The following is a 21,084-nucleotide window of genomic DNA, read 5'->3' on the forward strand; positions in this document are numbered from 1 at the left end:
AGCTCGGGATTTTATGGAAATTGGATTTTTTCGGGAAATCTTAAGGTGAGTATGAGTTGATAAAAGTGTAAAGCATCTCGTTACCTCTTCGTGGATATAAGGATCGTCAGAAACGTGCTTATAACAAAGGAGTTATGGCCTTCAGAAGGTTGCAGGGTTTAAGGCAAAACCCTCGTACGCAGGCCGTACATAGGGAGTACGCGGGGCGTACTGGTGCGGAGGTAAGTACACGGGGGCATACCTCGGTGTACGATAGACGTACGAAGGAAAAGGATCGCGACCTTGAGAGGAGTACGCTAAGCGTACTAGGAGTATGCGGGGCGTACTCTAGATTCATGAAAACCCTATTTTAGGGTTTTGGACCCTATTTAAGCTCATTTTCTCTTCACCAAACCTTAATACCTTCAGCCTCCATCCATTTTTAACCATAGAATCGAACCCTAAGTGCAATTTGGTGATTTTGAGCTTGGTATGTGCTTGATGGGTGTTTTGTGAAGAAGAAGAAGAAGAAAAAAAAGAAGAAGAGAATCATTTGGAGGTGTGGCTTGAGCTTATAGATCCAAGAGTATCTTTCCATTTGCAAGAATCCTAAGGTAAAAAGCTTTAACCTTGATGATATTTGTGGTTGGATCTACTTCATGGAGTTCTTTGGCATTCTTGAGTCGCTTGATGTAAATGTGAGCTTTTGATCTACTCCAGAAGTAGTAAATGTTAGATCTAAGCTCCACTAGGGTCCCTTGTTCATAAAAATGGAAGCTTTATGAAATATTTTGGTCCATGCATGTATTGAGCTCTTATTAAGTTCCTTTTTAAGTGTTGTGTCCCATTAAGTCGTGTTTGTGAGCAAAGTTGGAAACTTTATTGGTTAAGACCTTGGCTAGGGACCATATCTATGTTTTGGACATCTTGTCTTAACACATTAAGAGAAAAATGAATGTGTTTGGATTCCTTACTAGTTTGTTGGGCGTACGAGGAGGTACGTTGAGCGTAATGCGAGGAACGTGCATCAGGAAGTTGTATATTGTGCATCGTGGTCGAGTACATGGGGCGTACGTCTCTAGTACGTTGGATGTACTCCCCAGAGGACCGTTTTGGGCTTTTGAGGTTTTGGCCATTGTTGGGTTTTCTTAGTTTGGGCCTTGTTGGGCCATTAGACTTCTTTTTAGGCTTCTAGTTTGTATCTTTTTGGGCTCGTTTGGATGCTAGGCCCATAAAGGGTTTTGGGGGCCCACTTTGGAAAATTAGATCATAGTTGGGCCTTGAGTGATTATGTTGGAATTTGGGCCTTTGGACATTTGGAATTGGGCCTTAGCGCAAGTATAGGGAAGGGTAAAAGGTCTTTTACCCTAGTTTGGACTCGTAGGGTGAGTCAGTATCCAATTATTGATTGGATGATTATTTTATGATTGATAGTGTGGCGATTTTAGCGGGCCAGCAACCATAGATTCTTTCTGCGAGATTCAGCAGTGTGAGGTGAGTCTCCTCCCTGTATCCATGGGTCGAAGGCACCAATGCCGTCCCATTATTTGATTATGTAGAATGTTGACTCTTGAGTGACATATATATATATATATATATATATATATATATATATATATATATATATATATATATATATATATATATATATTGTTGGCATGTCGGGTTGAAATATACCCCATGGCGGGGCCCATTATGGCATGTCGGGTTTAAATATACCCTAGGGTGGGGCCCATTATCGTATGTCAGGTTGAAATATACCCTAGAGCGGGGCCCACTATTGTATGATCGGGTTGAAATATACCCCAGGGCGGGACCCATGCTTGCTTATTGGGTTGGAATGTACCCCAGGGCTAGGCCCAGTTGTATGTTTGGTATGTGATAGTTTGGGGAACTCACTAAGCATTATGCTTATGGTTTTCAGTTTATGTTTCAGGTACTTCTGTTTTCAAAGGGAAGAGCTCGAGATGATTCTAGAGCACACACCACCTCGTTCTGCATTTTCCTTATTTACTCTGATGTGATATGATGATTGATACATTTGTTTTATTTGGATTTTTATGATGATGTTTTTGGGATACTGGTTTTATCAATTTAAAAACAAAAATTTTTGGTCTTATTTTTGGGACGTTACAAGTTGGTATCAGAGCCTTGGTTTGACGGATTCGGACATACTCTCGGGTGTGTCTGAACTCAAACTGAGGATTTGGTAAAGTTTTCAAAAAGAAAAGTATTTTTAATAAAAGCGTTTTCTAACATAAGAAAAGGGTGTGGTGCATGAAATCTGCCGAGCTCAAGTAATTTCTTCCCAAAATACACATACATATTATCTGTTGTGATTTGATTTATGAATCTGTGAATCACATGCTAGTTAGGGCTAAGGATCTCCTCAGTGTGTGCATGATAGAATGCTAGAAGAGATGCCTTGTATGTCTATTGTATGAGCCTATAGATTTGCATGCTAGGATGAGGCTGGGGATACTTTCAGGAATTGTATGATAGATTGGCCTGATATGTGATGCCTTGTAGCCTAGGGAGCATTAGATGTTATGCTGGAAAGGGAATATCTATTAGTATCAGTATTTGCTAAGTGTATGCTTTAAAAATTGTATACGGTTAGGATCATATAGCCCTAGAATGATTGATTTGGCCTTATTTCCTATTCCTCGTTTGGTTTTGGTCCTAGGGTAGAGTCTTTTATTTGACAGTCTATTTGATCATGTTCTGTGTATAATTTGCATGCATAAGGCAACCGACAGTGAGAGTGGAGGTTCCTAGCATGAGTTGTGGTGTGTGAGTTTGAATGTTCTTTAATTATGCCATGGATCGGAGTGCTACTTCTCGAATGTCGCTTGCTTTGTGCTTGGTGGGACTCTTAAGTGATGTGAGTTAGTTGTTAAGTGAACATGTTAAGTTACATGTAATAAAGGTTGAATAATCTCAAAGTGATGGACTTGACCCTATTGCGCAGCTCTCATTTGAGTCTAACCGTTGTAGGGATGAGTCTTTTACTCGAAGGATTATCTGAGCTTTGTTAAATGTGATTGTGTTCAAGAAGTAGCAAACTGACATTATGAGGAGTTCTTTAGTCGTTGATGGCAGGGTGAGGTCGGGAACCTAGGAAAGCCTAGGGAATGTTTTAGTGGGTTTTGTTGTGCTGGTTAGCAAGTGCTTGGATTATTGGTTTGAGAAGGTGACTTGGAGGATTCGGGACTTTTGACTTTATCCAAGTTGACCTAAAGGGTATTTTGGGATTTTGATGGATATTGGTCACTTGGATGGATAGGTATTGGTTGAAGCTGAGATTCGGAGTCGGGACCTCATCAGCTACGGATCAGATCGAGAGGTGAGTTTTCCTCATTGTACTTATGGGTCGAAGGAACCAAGGTCGGCCCTTTGGATTGTTATCTTGGTTTATCGTTTGCTTGTATGTTGTAGTGATATGTTAGATCCGTATCCTGGTAGATAGGATAATGCTATGCTTAGTGATCTATGAGATATGTATGTATGTTTATTGGCTGGCTATATGTATGTTTATTTGTTATATATGTGTTGACACGGTTTATGCGCTGTTGGGTTGAGGCGATCCTGCTATGTGCAGAAGGCCAAGAGACCTAGGGCGTCCCGGATAGACTGAAGGCAAGTGGGGCGTACCAGTCAGGCCCAAGGCCCAAAGAATGTTCCAGATAGGCTGAAGGCACAGTGAGGCGTACCAGTCATGCTGAAGGTTCTGTGAGCGTACCAGACAGACTATAGGCCAGTGGGGCGTTCCAATCAGACTGAAGGCTCTGTATGCATGTTGTTTGCTGTTGTGCTTGTTATTATGTGTATGTGGTGGTACTTTGGGGGAACTCACTAAGATTCGTGCTTATAGTTTTAGTTTGTTGTTTCAGGTGCTTCAGATGTTTGTGGCAAGGCGAAGGCGTGACCGTACACATCCTTGGTTTTACTACCGATTGTATCTTGGGAGACTATGATCTTAAAGAATGTTTTAGAAACAATGATTTTGTAAACACCTTTATTAGTAAATGGGTTGTTTTGAAAAGTTTAAATTTTATTGAAATTTTTGGGATGTTACAAGTTAGTATCAGAGCCTTTGTTTGATTGAATTGGAGGAACGCTTGTGTGAATCCGGTCTCAAACTAAGGAAAAAGATTTTTAAAACAATTATCAAATGGTTTTCAAAATAATCAAGGAAGATGTGATGTGTATGATCAGCCGGAGCCAGTAAGTAGACCTCAAATTACCACACAGTTATTTGAGAATATGTTATGTTATGTTAGAACAGATTGCAAGTAATAGGATAGGAATCTTCAAGAATCATATAATAGAATTATATATGATGCCTTATCTCTTGTAGAATACCTTATTAATTGTTGTGTGACTCTTTCGTGTGTGAACTGACTATCAAGTGAATACGCTAAGCCACATGCTACATGGGTTAAATGATCTTAGGGTAAGGGATTTTCTCCTACTGCGTAGCTCTCGTTTGAGTCTTAACCGTTGTAATATTGAATCTTTTAGTCTAGATTATGTATGCGTGGGTAGCTTAACTAAAAATATGTTGAGGTTAAGAAAGATTTCTGAGGATTGATTCAGAGTGTTGCAGAAATGAGTATCATATAAGCTAAGGGGTGAAGGTTCATAAGGATTGTGAGTATTTAGGATCGGGAAGTTATTAGGATATTTAGACACAAATATGCGCATTGTGGTCTTGGTATAATGGTTGAGTTCAAAATTGATTGTTTTATGTGATGTTAGTGATGAAGGTTTGAATTAAAAATAATTAGTTTTGCTTGAGGGCAAGCAAAAGATAAGTGTGGGGTACTTGATATTGCCATATTTATACATATTTTTAGGCAATATTTGAATGCATTTTTGACTAATATTTTAGTTATTTGCATACATAAGTGGTACTTATAAGATTAAAATTGTATTTTGCAGCTAAAAGGAGCATTCTTGAAGAACAATGACTAAAAGCGACAAGAGATTGAACTTTAGAGGCTTGGAGAATTAAAGAAAAGAAAATCCATGTAAACAGCTGAAGCCATGTCGTGGACTTCATTTACACGACATGGCATGGACGATTTTGGAAGATGAGTACACGAAAAGTCGAAATCCTTGCATGATAAGGATTCATCTAAAGTCCCGACGTGGAGTCCTAATCCACGATGTGGAGTTCAAATTCACGATAAGTATATATATCCTTGGTACTTACGGGTTTTGGGAGGTTGGCTGGAGATTAGAAGCTCCAAAAGACGAATTTCAGAGGAGAATTAAGAGAGAAATCAAGTATTGGTATTGGAAGAAGGATAGGAAGATCATTACTTTACTTTTGATTTGGTACAATTCATTATGCCTTTATTAGTTGAATTTGTGTGTTTTATATTATCTGTGAGTAGCTGAATCTAGTTGCTTCTGTTAGCTAGATGAAGATGGAAATCCTGGTTTGGTTATGTTAATATAGATTTTCCTAGTTGGTTAATGTCATGTGTTTGATTGTTTATACCTAGCATGCTTAATTTGATACTAGATTGATTTAATTCATATTCCATGTAGTTAGTGACCATTAATCTGCATGAATTTGATTACCTAGTAACTTAGTGAACATTAGATTATTAGAGCTAAGATCGAACCAATCTTAGATAACTAATTAAAGTATTGAATTTGGCTGTGCTGGAGAACACATATTCTGACCATAATTGTGTTTGTTAACTCAATCTTACATAGCTCCAATCCTATTTAATAATTGATTTTGTGTTAAATTATGTATGATCATGCATAGCTCTACATGAATTAATTCAATATTAGTAAATTTGGACTTGAATTGCTAATAATACATTAATTGGTAACCAACGTGAATTGTCATAATTAATAGCTAAATGTAACATCCCGTTATTTTCAATATTGTAAAACTTAACTCAAGTCAACTCCGTCAAACAAAAGTCAAACTTAGTGATTTATTATCTTTATAGAGTTAAAATAATTATATTTGATACACTTAAAACACTTGATAAAAGCGTTGTAAAAATTAAGAAGTAAAAACATCAAAAATCTGAAGACCTTCCGAGCCGCAAACCTTCGCTATTTCTTCTTCTTCTTTCTTCTCCTCGGACCGCAAACCTCTTCGGGCCGCAAACCGTTCGCATCCGCATTCTTCGGACAGCACCTCGGGAAATGATTCTTATCGTTTCGGGTTATGTTCTCGGCTGTGAACCCTTCGCAATTGTGAACCTCCTCGCAGCCATGAACCCTTGTAGCCGCAAACCCGAGGATCTTATCTCCTCGGGAAGTGTTTACAGCCGCACACTCTTATATATATATATATATATATATATATATATATATATATATATATATATATATATATATATAGTTGAGCACCCGTCTTTAGGCAGGAGAATAGCTAGCTGAGATTGGTTGTGTGATTCAGGTGAGTCTTTTCATTATATTCATTGGTCGAAGGCACCAATGCCGACACATTACTTGTTATGAAAAATGCTAGTTGTCTATGTGATGTTTGCATGAAAGACCAGGATCTAGCCCCTGACAATGGTATGAAAGACCAGGATTTGGCCCCTGGCAATTGTATGAAAGACCAGGATCTGGCCCCTGGCAATTGTATGAAAGACTGGGATATGGCCCTCGGCACTGCAGGAAAGACCCTAGGGATAGCCCACGACACTTGTATGTTATGATATGTGGTATTTTTGGGAACTCTCTAAGCTTTGTGCTTACGGCTTATGGTTTATTGTTTCAGGTACTTCCGGTACAAAAGAGAAGGGCCCGACTTGAATGCATTGCATCCACCCATGTTTCCGCAACTTGTGATTTTGGGATTGTACTTTGATAACTGTTTTTACCTTAATATTCTTTTTAATGATTGGAAATGCTAAAATGGTGTTTGTGATTGAATTAAAAGTGAAATTTTTACCTAATGATTTTTGGGATGTTACACACAAACATAGTACAAGATTTTTTTTCTAATTAGCTAGATTTTCTAATTTAAACTATTATTTCAAGTTTATGTGAATGCATATTGTCAAAACTAGCAATTTTTTTATGATAATTCAATTTTTTGTAAAAATCAAATGCTTGTACTCTAATGTAATCAACCCCTTACCCCACACTTATTTTATGCAATGTACCCATTGCATGCTATGAAAAACATAAAAGTAAAGATGAAGAAAAAAGAACAGAATCCCCTGGGATATAAGTTGCGAGGTCGAATTCTAATTGTTGGTGGGAAAGCTTTGACATCTTGAAAATGTAAACGAAAATTGGACCCATGTAGCTACTCGCAAATGTGCCGGAAAAATGTGAACCAGAGACTTGCATCTTCAAAAAGTAATGATGAGACAAAATCTATAAGATCGTTTAGATCTTTTATAGGTTAATCAAAGAAGAACAAACAATTATATTAAATGAAACAATGAACACAAGATGGAATCAAGATAATGCATAATGATTCAAATGTAGTCACGCCTCAGCAGAGCTCGATTAAGAACTTTCACTGTAGAGCCGAGCTAGGGTTTACAATACAATAGAGAGAATTATTCAATCGATGCTTACACTGATGCATGCATGCATCTTAAATACTAAAACCTTAGAATAAAACAAAGCACGGTTTGACAGGCCCAAACCGGTTACAAAACTGGGCTAAGGACCGAGCCCAAAGACGCAACTCATCTTGACCCAACAATCTCCCCCTTTGCGTTAATTTGGGGCGAGACTTCACTTCGGTGGAGGTTGAGCAGTTCGCTTCACAACCTTGAACAGTCTTGGAATAATGGCAAGAAAAGTCTATCTAAAAGCCATATACCACCGAAGCATTTCGGAGAATAGTTTCTTGTCAGCCTCACTATTTTGATTGCACCCATGAACAATCTCCAAAATGTGCTCCAAGGAGGCAGTAGAGAACAGATGTTTGTCGGCCAAAGCAAATAGGCATCTCTGATCTTCTCCCCTAAGAAACAAGACAGTGTGAGAATTTGAATCAATTTTTCCTTTCACCATCAGCTTAGTATCGCCTGCCTTCCCAATTGGCTTGACAGTGGGTCTCTTGCGAATAGCAGCAGCAACCTCCTGATCCATCTTTGCCACTTCATGAATGTAACACACCATCATATGCTTGATGTGATCAATGATTGGCTCATATTCATTTTCATTGGAGAGTAGGATGTTGATCAGGAGAATCCAATCATGTGGATTCAGATTGGGCAAGTCAGCAAGTGAAATTGTATGGACCGAACCTTCAGATCCTCGAGTCACCTTGAACTTGATATTAATGAACTTGCCAGCTGCAGTAGGCTTCAGCACCTTGACTGTTGTGATCTTTTTGTTACTCCAGGTTAGGTACTGAGGTTGGGAGAATTCATGATAATATTCCAGCAAGTCTTGATCAACCTTCGGGTCTGGAGAGGGAATGGTAGTTGTAGGCTCAAAACAGTGAAAGATGAACGCCTTGCGAGTGATTGGCATATCGAATTGAGAATCTTTAGAATTCTCGACATTGAAAGAGAGAACAGGCTCTAGCCAGTGTGAACTTGGAGCTTCAATAACCTCCTTTCGAAGCCTTTCCAGCGTCCATAGAGGAAACTTCAATTTTCTCTGATTGAGCAACAGATTTGCTTCTCTCTCCTCATTCTCCTTGTTGATTGCATCAGTGACCTTTCGGTTAATCTTATGAGCAGTAGGCTTAGGCTTGGTTTTGAGAATATTCATTATAGGGACCGTATCTTCAAAATCATCAACATCATCCTCATCATCATCAGCAATTCCTTTTCCCTTATCCTGCATACCGGAACCCGAAGCTTCTATGCCTTTCGGTTCGGTAACCACTTTTCGTTGTTGTGGTTTCGGGTGTTGAGGTTTCGGTGGTTGGGATTTCGGTGATTGGGATGAGGTCTTTGTGGCTTCTCCCCCTTGTTGCAGAGGAACAACGGACTCCGGAACACCCTCTGTCCTGCTTAAAATATGAAGTGCAGGCCGAAGCTTCTCAGCCAGACGGCGTCTGATAGTAATGGTAAGAACGGGATCATAGGCTTCAAGAAGATCGAGAAGAATAGAGTGAACGTCCCCAATAGAGCTTTTTACCACATACCGCTCCGAACGCAGTTCTTGAAGATCCTTGTTCGCTTGAGTGAGCTTCAGAGTCTGGGTTTTGAGTTGAGTAGTCTTCAGAGCAAGCTCATCCATGATTTTGCTCTCCAAGACGAGATCTACCTGAAGTTGATCCAGTCGTGCAGAGCTAGACGCCTGATGTTTGACATGATCAGCAGTGAGGTTCTTACGAAACACCTCAAAGAGTTCCTTTTCCTTTTGAAGAGATTGAGTAAGGGTCTGAACCGAGGCATTGACCGTGTTGGCATTCTGCGTGGCAGCACCCTGTAAAGACTCAAGAAAAATGTTTGCGTTAGAAATTAGTTTAGTGACTTTTTCGGTCGCTTCCGTGCAGACTTTCGTTAACGCATCAATTGCAGAAGTGGCTTTGGAGATCGAAGTATCGTTTTCTTTAAACCAAGTGGCCATCATGCCTTTAATGACAGACTCAGAAAGAGAACCCTGAGTAGATGAGGAAGCCATAAGTTTATCTAGCTTCTCATTCAGCTCCTTAAGATGGCGTTTGGTGACGGGGGCATCTTCATCATCGTCACTTTGCATTCTGTAAGGACTGTAGTAGAATGTATCAAAATCGACATTATCCCCACCTAGGACAGTATTCGTTTCAGTGGATTGGGTAGGGGATAGAGGTTTGGAAGTAGTATGGGTTTCGGGTGCTGAAGTACGAACCCCCGTATCAGATACGTTGGTTTGAACTCCAGTGGTGGTTGTGGTTACGGCTTCAGAAAAGATAGGAGTGGGAATGGGAATGGTGGATGAAGGTTGAGATGTAACGATAGGGGAAATGGGAGGGAAGGAAACAGGAACGGAAACAGGTGGAGGAGAAGGTGCTTTGGAGCGAACTGGTACCTCTGGTGTAGGCGAGCGAGGTGGGGTATCACCACGAACCGAGCCTTCATCATCAGAGCTTTCGCTCTCAGATTCGCTAGGAATGAGTTGTTTATGTCCAGTAGGGAGATACTCAGAGTCAGAGTCGCTTGATGATTAAAGGATAAGCCTCCGAGCAGGCTTCTTGGTCTTCTTTTGCTTGGGCTGGGAAGGAGCCGCCTTCTCTGACTTTCGCTTCCTTGGGGTTTGCCCCTTAGCTCCTTTGGTAACCCTTTCTTCCTTCTTCTTTTCTTGTTTCTTTCCCCTCTTTGCCGGCTTGTCTGCTTCCTCAATGGAATGAATCATTGCGGGTGTGAGTTCGCTTGGACTCGAAGAAGGAAGCTTCTTGTACTCTTGAATTACATTACTCGCCTTAGACACACAGGCATACATGGATGCCAGAATTGATCCAATAAACAAATACTTGGACGGATCAGTGACAATTATCTTCGTCGTGTGGAATGTTGCGATGGAGGAGAGAAGCGAGTCCGCCATGATCGGGACATGATGACGATCCATCGCCCATTTTGTGACAATTTTCCAGAACCTGCCACACGAAACTTCAGAATGACGAGAAGAGGAGGATAAACTTTGAAAAAGTTGTTGCCACAGGACCGAACCATAGTCGATATGGATCCCATTGTATAACCCATAAAGCATGGTCATGAACGACCTGCTCGCCTCATCTGATCCAGCCCTTCTCTCTGAGAGTCCTTTGAACAAGAGAGTCAAGAGGCCATTCCATTGTGGAGGGAGGCATGATTTCTTGAACTTCGTCACGGTGGTTAGGGTTTCAGTATACCCCATGTTGTAGAACATTGAGAATAGTTGACCAGTTGAGATGGAATCAGGGTTCACCATGGAAGGTTCGTCAGCAAGACCTAGCAGCGTGCAGAATCGATTCTTGGAAATCGAGGTCTTTTCGTTGTGAATATCGAAGTGGATTCTCTCAGTGCCTTTGTCATAGTGAGCAGTTGAGTAGATATGAGAGAGATAAGACATGGGAACTACCTCCACCTGTGAGAGAGCAATGACAAGCGGAGAGTACTTGAGGCATTCCACAACTTGCAGCATGTAGGATTCATAGGTGAACGACGTAAGGTCGATCAACAGGTTTTGGTGAGGCTTGATGGTCAGAAGGGTGGAGTGAACAGAGGTGTCTTGAATAGATGAAGAGTCCGCCATTGATAGAGCTTGAAGAGGAGATGATGAACAGTGAAAGAAATCTCCTTTTTGCTGTGGGAGATTAGAAAGTGGTGAAAGAGTAAAGGTGATTTGGAGAAACCTTTTATACTTGGGATTAGTAGAGAGAAATATCCGCCCAAAATCTTCTCTTTTGCGAAACGGTTCCTGATAAAGTGGGGATTAGACAGTTGCAACCCCTATGATTACGCATGAGAGAGAAAATGTTTCAGTTTTACGCGCCTTTCCATACAAATCGCCTTTTTCAAATCGCCAAACGTTTGGATAATTGTTGACTCACCCCTTTTTCTTTAATTGAAACGTCACCAACATAAATAACATGAGTCGGTGTCAACTTGATCATTTCGTTTGAGAACAACCATGTCACTTTTACACCCAAAGCTATATAATGAAAAATAGCTTATACAGAACAGAACCGGATTTTTGGAAAATCAAAGATTTTCGTGCATAGTAGTGTGAAAGATAAAGAAATAAATCAAACTCTTTATGGGATATTGTGATGTCGATTAAGACATAAAGCAGTGGATCCCGGGCACGAATCTCTTCCTTCAAAGTCAAGAGAGACTTCAAAGTGTCTGTGTGGTTTCCCGTTGAAATACGATCAAGTACTTATTAAGAAGCAATGAAAGGCATCTTTTATATATAGGGTTTGTAAGGGTGGCTTTCGCTTCAATTCAAGTTTCGGTTCTTAACATAAGACCGAAAGAGAACGAAGTACTTGTGAGACCAATGTGGCCCGTTGAACAAGTAGGGTAGAAACATATTCAGTGACTTGTTGAAAATTTAATAAGAAATCTCAAAAAAAATAAAACTGGATCCTTGGGGAAGAAAAGTCTTGGTGATAGACAATTTCAAAAGGATCTCAAAAAATAAAAAGAGATTTCATGGTACCTCCACATAGAGTGGTTTCGTTAATTCATTGGTGAAAACTAGAACATATTAATTGTTCACCGTCAATTCATTATGGGTATAGAATTGTGGGTTTCACTTAGTACGTAGTAACACGAAACTAAGATCATAAACACAGATGTTGTGTAACCATAAACCTCAGTGGAAATTGTTGAGAGTCTCAAGGGTTACGTTCATGATATGAAATGTGATGGAGAAAAATGTTGTAGGTGGTTAGAGTGAATTTAACAGCCTAATTGCGAAGACATGATTTGTATATATCAAGTCATTAAGGCTTCACTCAAAATCTTTAGAGGCTTCGGTCAACATGCAGCAGCATGCTTCTAGGGACACTTAACTAATACATAGATAAGAATTTATACCTGCTTCTAGGGACACTTAACTAATACATAGATAACTAATACATAGATAAGAATTTATACCTGCTCCAGCTCCATCAGCGAGAATAACTATTATACATGAAACCATTAGAAAGATAAAATAAAATGAATGAAAATATTTTTTGTATTTTGTGAAAAAAAAATTCTAAAGAAAAAGAAATAAAAACAGAAAGAAAATTATTTTTGGATTTTATAAAAATAATAAAAAAAAAATTTTAAAATGTAAAAGAAAAACATAAAGATAAGTATGTAAAAGAGTGTACAAAAGTATACAACCGAAATTCCTTTGAGAAAAAAAATAAAGCGAACCAAGTTCAGTAGGACCGAACCCGAAATAGACCGAGCGTTCGGTTCATTTCGGTTCCCGGGTGAACCGAACCCGAAATAGACCGAGCGTTCGCTCTATTTCGCTTCCAACCTTTAATGAAGCGAAGCCGATTTCGGTACAGATTCAGCTTCCATCATTCCTAGGCCTTGTAGGATCTTATTAAAACTTGCTTCATGTAAGGCCTTAGTAAAGATATCTGCTAATTGATCAGTGGTTCTAACGAAATGAATCTCTACGTTACCATCTTCCACATGATCTTTGATAAAGTGATACCGCAGTGCTATGTGCTTCGTCTTTGAGTGTTGCACTGGGTTATGACAAATCCTAATTGCACTTTCTGAGTCGCAATATAGTGGGATTTTCTTCATGTTCAGGCCATAGTCTCTAAGTTGTCTTTGTATCCAAACGACCTGAGATGTACATGATGATGCGGCTATGTATTCAGCTTCAACTGTGGAGAGAGAAACACAAGTTTGTTTCTTTGATTGCCAGCTCACTAATTTGCCATCAAGAAATTGGCATCCTCCAGTAGTGCTTTGACGATCCAATCCACATCCCCCTAGGTCAGCATCTGAGAATGCTTGGACAAAAAATCCTGAGTTGGCTGGATACCATAGACCGAGAGAGGTTGTTCGCTTCAGATAGCGAAAAATATTCTTCACTGCCAGCATGTGAGGTTCGAGTGGGTTAGCTTGGAATCGGGCACAATAGCAGACTGAGAACATAATATTTGGCCTACTGGCTGTTAGATACATCAGTGACCCAATCATCTGACGATAAAGCGTCATGTCAGCAGCCGGTTTCTCCAATGATGGTGTAAGCTTAGTGCCGAACGACATAGGAACCTTCACCTTTGAGTCGCCCAACATCCCAAACTTGGCAAGTAATGTATTTGTGTACGCCTCCTGATTGATAAAAATGCCTTCGGGTCCCTGTCTAATATTCAAGCTAAGGAAAAGGTTAATCGGACCCATTGAGCTCATCTCAAATTTAGTTTCCATCAACTTCCTGAATTCAGCTGTTAGGCTAGGATTCGTGGAGCCAAAGATGATATCATCAACATAAATTTGGACTATCATAAGGTGGTTACCCTCTTTCTTACGAAAGAAGGTTGGGTCAACCAAACCTTGTTTAAATTTGGACATTTTCAAGAATCGAGTAAGGGTTTCATACCATGCTCTGGGAGCCTGCTTCAGGCCATATACTGCCTTGTCCAGAATGTAGCAGTAATCGGGATACTTCTCGTTCACGAAGCCTGGCGGTTGCTCTACATACACCGTTTCTTCAAGTTCTCCATTGAGAAAGGCACACTTCACTTCCATTTGATAGGCTTCGAAATTTTTGTGTGCAGCATAAGCAAGAAAGATTCGAACCGATTCTAATCTTGCAACTGGAGTGAAGGTCTCTTCATAATCTATGCCTTCTTCTTGAAAATAGCCTTTCACAACCAACCGAGCCTTGTTGCAAATTACGTTTCCTTCCTTGTCCATCTTATTCCTGAAAACCCACTTTAGTCCTACAACCGAAGCATCCTTTGGAGTTGGAATTAGTCGCCATACTTTGTTTCGTTCAAACTCGTTCAGCTCATCTTGCATAGCTTGAACCCAATCGGAATGATCAAGAGCTTTATTCACCGTCTTCGGTTCAACTTTGGAGACGAACGAGTTGAACATACAAAATTCTACTTGAGAGAATAATGCAGCCTGTTTCGCTTTCAGTTGTGATCGAGTTAAGACCTTTTCGGATGATTCTCCAATAATTTGACTTTGAGGATGATCTTTGGTCCATTTGATGAGAGGAGGGTAATTTGGATCACAAGAGGGATCCAGTTCTGCGTTTATTTCTTCTTCGAGTTCTCATTGAGAATCATCATCATTCGTAATTGCATTCTCCCCCTCGAATGATGACATGAGTTCGATGTGTGGTTCAGAACACTCCCCTTCAATTGGACTTTCGGTTGGACTTGATGAGGATTGATTCTCTCCCTGGACTGGTGACTTAGAATTATCTAATGAAGATGAACTCTCCCCCTGAACATGAGAATTATCTTTTGGAGGTTCGCTTGTCACTGGCATTTCAGTTGCTTTCGGTTGTTCTTCTGCCATCTTCTTTGCAGCGCCGTCAATGATTTGCTTCAGATTGTCGACCTGGTTATCTTTAGCATTGGATTCGGAATTAATAGCTCTCTCTGGTTTATCGAAAAGCAGCATGTATTGCTCGAAAAGATTTGAAATCGGCACCGTTACTTGACCGGACTGTGGAAAGATTTCTTGCATAGCACCTACAGTTGCCTTCAACTTCTTGACATAGTTATCGTCGAAAGTGACATAGTAGGTTTCTTCAATTTTCTTTGAACGTTTATTCAGAACCCTATATGCCTTTGAGTTCAAGGAGTAGCCCAAAAAGATCCCTTCATCGGCCTTTGCATCAAACTTGTTTCGGTTCTCCTTTGAGTTGAAGATAAAGCATCTTGAACCGAACACATGAAAGAACTTCACATTTGGCTTTCGGTTGTTCAAGATCTCATAAGGAGTGATTGAGAAGCGCTTGTTCATATACGATCTGTTCTGCGTGTAGCAAGCAGTAGCAATAGCATCAGCCCAGAAATACAGAGGTAAGGAAGCAAGGTTCAGCATGGTTCGGGCTGCTTCACACAAAGAACGATTTCGCCTTTCAACAATTCCATTCTGTTGTGGAGTATATGGAGCAGAAAAGTTGTGAGTCGTTCCCTTCTCTGCTAGAAAGTCTTCAAAATCCTTCTTCTTGAATTCTAAGTCGTTTTCGCTTCTCACATTACGAACCACTTTTCATAGTTGAACCTCTACTTGCTTTATAAAGATTTTGAGCTTGGGAGTGGCCTCTGATTTTTGCTTCAAGAAAAATACCCATGTGAAGCGAGAGAAATCGTCTACAACAACAAGTATATACTTGTTTCCACCAATGCTTTCGATTGAAGAAGGACCACACAGATCAATGTGTAGTAGCTCTAGTGGTTCTATCACTTTTGTGTTGATTATAGTAGGATGACTTTGTCGACTTTGCTTTCCCATTTCACAAGCTGCACACAAATGTTCTTTGTCAAATTTTAGAACAGGAAGACCTCGAACGTGATCTCCAAGCACCAGCTTGTTGATGTCTTTGAAATTGAGATGTGAGAGCCTTCGATGCCATAACCAGCTTTCGTCTGAGTGTGCCTTCCTCAGCAGGCAAACAGCTGGTTTCCCTCGAATTGGATTGAGATTTAGAGGGTACATCTCTCCCTTTCGCTTAGATTTAAGCAGAATATTATTGGACTTCTTTTGAATAATTTCTGAGCCTTCGTCATCAAAGGAAACCTTTAAGCCGATACCAACCACCAGTTGTGAAACACTGATGAGGTTGTGATGCAATCCATCAACATATGCTACCTTTCTTATCGAGAAGTCACCATTTGTAATCATACCATAGCCTTTGATTGTTCCAAACAAATTGTTGCCATATTTCATCGTTCCACCATCTTTGAGGGACCGAAACTCCCTCAGTTCTTCCCTTCTTCCTGTCATATGACGCGAGCAGCCACTGTCAATGTACCATTCTTCGTCGAACTGCTCGTCAAGAATAACCTGCAAAATATCAAGCAGATTTAGGAACCCAAAGCTTCTTGGGTCCTGGTGAGCCTTTTACATAACAGGGAATAGTAAGAGAAACGTCGACCAAAAAGGTTCTTTTTATTAGTGTTGTTTCATCTTTTCTTTTTATGGTAAAAACTTTGATTTTATTCGACTTGGACTCATTTGATTTAGACGTAGGATTTGTGGTTTTGACGTCTGCATGCTTTCGGGTCTCTTTCGGGCGTCTTTCGTCTTCTGGAAAGTGCTTTCCTTTCCCTTTTGAATCTTTAGTTGAGTGAGAACGAGAATAAGAAGAAGGAGATTTAGAAGCAAAGTTAGACCTTTGGTTATTGCTCTTCCTTGGTTGAGAACGGAAACTACTTTCCCTTCGGTTCTTCTCACAAGTGGACTTGGGACCGAACCCATCCGTTCGGTTGCTTACATGTTGAGGACCGAAACTCTTCTTTCGGCTGTCCTGATTTTGAGGACCGAAATTCTTCTTTCGGTTGTCTTGATTCTGATAACCGAAACACTGTTTTCGGTTGTCTTTATTGTGTTGACCATTAGAAGCTGAATTTGCTTTTGCTTCTACCTTTGATTTAGAAGACCTATCATAGCGAACGTAATTAGGATTTTGAGATCGCCAAAACTGTTTCCTTTCAGTAAGATTTTTCTTGTATCTCAAATTCCGTTGATGCTTTCTTTCTGCCACTTGTTTTGGATTTTTGTGAATGTTGGCCTTTTTCTTCGGTACTTGAGCATGACTTTCGCTCTTTAGCGAACATGTCTCACTTGATGTCATGACCGGTTTGCCTGAAGATGTTTTGGTACCACTTGTGCTTGGCACATCAAATCGTGTAGGTTCATTAAGTGGTTCTGCCACATACCTACCCTTCACTCTCCATGATGTTTTCTGAGATAGACCTTCTGTTTCATCGGCGTTATCAATCGGTGCTGACCAGAAAAACTCATCACATCCATCAGCATTATCTTCTTCTACCAATGTTGTTAGTTCGACTGTCTGTTGCGGTGTGACTCCTTGAACTGTGTAAACTTGATTTGGAGTTGTTTGAACCTTTTGATATACAACAGCTTTTGCTTTGAGGAATTTAGTCTTGTCTTTTGATGAGCGAGCGAACTCAACAGAGTTTTCAGAAATGAGATTTTTATTGGTTTCGGGTTCACTCTTGACAAATTCAGAATAGTCCACCTCATCTTCTACAGATATTTCACTCATATCATCATCCTCATTGAATTAAGAAGTGTTTTCAAAATCAATTTTATTTTCTGAACTCAACTTGGCATTCATAGAGTCAAATTTTTGTACAGTTTCGGTTTTGATCTTTAATTTGTCATTTTCATCCAACAAATTTTTGAGCATGTCCTTATGGTCTTTTGACTTTATGGAGGACTCTATTTTGTCAAGACCAATTTTGTAGGAGGGAGAGATATCATCAGAGGAAACAACATTTTCACAATTGTATGCATCGGCATCGATTTCATCCTCCTTGAACTCAAGGAAAGGTAAAATCATGCTATGTATCTTCTTTCCTATTTCACAATCGAGATGTAACTGAGTAATATTAAAATATAATCTTTTAGCAATCAAACAAAAAACATTTCGTTGTTTTAAAAGCTTAAGATTGTCTCGTTGCAAATAGATTGTTTCATCCCTAGACCTAATTAATTCCTTCTCGTTTTTCTCAATCCAGATTCGCCTCTCCTCACTCTTCGACGATACCCTGCTAATTTGATCAGTCAAGTTAGACTTTGTGACACGAGTTTGGGTAAGACTACCACTTAAACTAGAGAATTTAGATTTTAATCCATTTAGTTCCTTTTCATAGTTTGTGATGGGTATTTTCAGAGAAATAAGAATAGTTTGTACCTTCTTAATCAACTCATCACATTCGTTGATCTGCGCACTAACAGGTTTCGCAGCGAAACATCTGTCCTCTCGCTCCTTCTCGTCATCTAGTCCATCATCGGTTGTGTATCCTCACATCTGTGACACACCAGCCGTCACCATCAAACATCTTCCCTCAACCTTTTCCTCTTTCACCAGCAGACCCCTGCCATGAGTGGGCTTTCTTACTTCTTCGTCCTCTGAATCTGTGGACCACACCTGAACTCCACCAAACTCATCATCATCACCAGTACCCTGCACAATTAAAGCATTCATGGTATTATTGTTAGTTGCTGATTTCTTTTTCTTGATCTCCTCCAATCGTCTTAGGAGGTTCGCTTCTTCATCGTCTTCGTCAACCCTTTCGGATGTCTTCCTCAGCATGCAATTTTTGGCAAAATGATTCTTGCCTCCACAATAATGGCAATCAAAACCTGATTCACCTCCAATCTTTGTTTCCTTCTTCAATTCTTCAGTCTTAGAAATTATCTTCGGTTCCTCTTTCACCTTTTCAGAACTGTAACTTCCCTGCCAGTTTCGGTTCTTATTGGCGGGGAACTTTCTTTTGATAAACTTTCTCGGATTGGACACCATCAAAGCGTATTCTTCACCAGTTAGATCATAGTCAGCAAGATCTAACTCTTCTTCTTCTTCAACTGCACTTTTTCCCTTGGAGATTAGAGCTAACGAACCCAAGCTGGAAACTACATTCGTTTCCTTTGACACAACACTCTCATGAGACTTCAAAATTCCCATCAACTTCGCCAGAGAATAGGATTTGAATTGTTCGTGTGCCTTCACAGTAGACACAACTGCCATCCATTCGGGTCTAAGACCATTCATAACGGTAACCTTCTGCTCAATAACCTTTCTTTCGATCCCATGTTTTATCATCTTACTAAGAAGATGATTAAATCGATCAAAAGCCTAAATGAGTTTCTCTTCGGGCTTCTGTTTGAAGTCACCAAATTCAGAAAGTAATAGAGTTTGAATCGAATGCTCCAGATCTTCATCAGTGGAATATAATTCCTTCAGCCTATCCCATATCTCCTTCGATGTTGCGCATGAACTCACCAATCGAAACGTGTCCGATTGTAAAGCAAACCTAATCATCCTTAAAGCTTTAATGTTGCACTGAAACTTCTCTTTCTCATCTTGAGGAATGTCTTTCACATCATTAACGAGTTGATTGTACTCCTTTTGAGTTTTGACAATTTTTGAGGTGCTTGAATGAGCAAACGGACCAACTGTGATTGCTTCCCAAATCAAATACCCATTATCTTCTGAACCGATTACATAATCTTCGAAGTGGTGCGTCCAGACTTCATAATCCTGAGTATACAAGATTGGAATCCTTGTTGTCGATCCAATACTATTGGAGATATTGATCGGACTTGATTGTGAATCTTCCATAGACATTGTGATAATGTTTGATCGATAAACTGCTTAAGATCAGACTTGTAATTTATCGTTAGGGCAAGATCGATCATTAATGAGATACGCCAATATGGAGTGACAGCTCACTTAATATCAATCAATGCGGAAAACCCTAATAACTTCTTCAACAAAATAGATGTGTATGAATTACATATCCTCCTGCTCTGATACCAATTGATGAGACAAAATCTCTAAGATCGTTTAGATCTTTTACAGGTTAATCAAAGAAGAACAAACAATTATATTAAACGAAACAATGAACACAAGATGGAATCAAGATAATGCAGAATGATTCAAATGTAGTCACGCCTCAGCAGAGCTCGATTAAGAACTTTCACAGTAGAGGCGAGCTAGGGTTTACAATACAATAGAGAGAAATATTCAATCGATGATTACAATGATGCATGCATGCATCTTAAATACTAAAACCCTAGAATAAAACAAAGCACGGTTGGACAGGCCCAAACCGGTTACAAAACTGGGCTAAGGACCGAGCCCAAAGACGCAACTCATCTTGACCCAACAAGTAAGTATGATGCGAAAAACGTTGAAAAAATTCATTAAAGCTCAACTACCACGTGGGAAAGCGATACCTCGTCATGGTGTTGACGGTGGAAAAATCTGGTCGCGAAAATAAGAAATGCCACATTATGGTAATTGAGGGCCACGACGTGGTGATTCGTCAAAACTCATTTGATTGGGAAAATCTGACTTGCCACTACATGGTAATGATGACCACTTCGTGGTATCTTTACAAAATGTTCTTCAAAATTATTCTCGTTATGTACCCCACACTTATTCAAAAATGCGGCTTCTGGTTCTAGTCTTCTTATATCTCCCGGCTATTCACAATTAAGCTCCTTCACCGCTTTACTTCTTTCAACACTACAAAATAAGATCAAAGACTAGAGAAACACATCATCATTTGGTTAAACTAAAAAAAAGTAAAAATGAAAACAAAAACTAAAAATCATTCAAAAAGAAAGAAAATGCAAACTCTTAAAATATTGGGTTGCCTCCCGATAAATGCTTCTTTTTGAAAAGTCATGAGTCGAACTCCTTCCCACTCTATGTTGCATTAGGTGGAAGTGTAACCTCCCCATTCTCCATCATCTTAAGCCTTGTTCGTTTGTAGGCAATTTGTTTGTTGAATGCCTTTCTTGAGCTTTCTTGTATTTTTGGGTTGACATCGTCTTTTTTTTCTGCTTGTGTTCTTTCTTCATTATTGTGTCTTTAGCTTTTGTCTTGTCTATTTTCGGGGTTTTCTTGTCAAAATAAGACTCGTCACTCTCTTCTTCTTTATCTTCAAATGTCTTTGTGACTTGATATGGTGGTCTTGTAAAAGAAAACACCTCAAAAATC

The sequence above is a fragment of the Lactuca virosa genome, chromosome 3 (assembly GCF_052849685.1).
Source record: "Lactuca virosa cultivar CGN04683 chromosome 3, Lactuca_virosa_CGN04683_v6, whole genome shotgun sequence".
In the NCBI taxonomy this organism is placed as follows: Eukaryota; Viridiplantae; Streptophyta; class Magnoliopsida; order Asterales; family Asteraceae; genus Lactuca; species Lactuca virosa.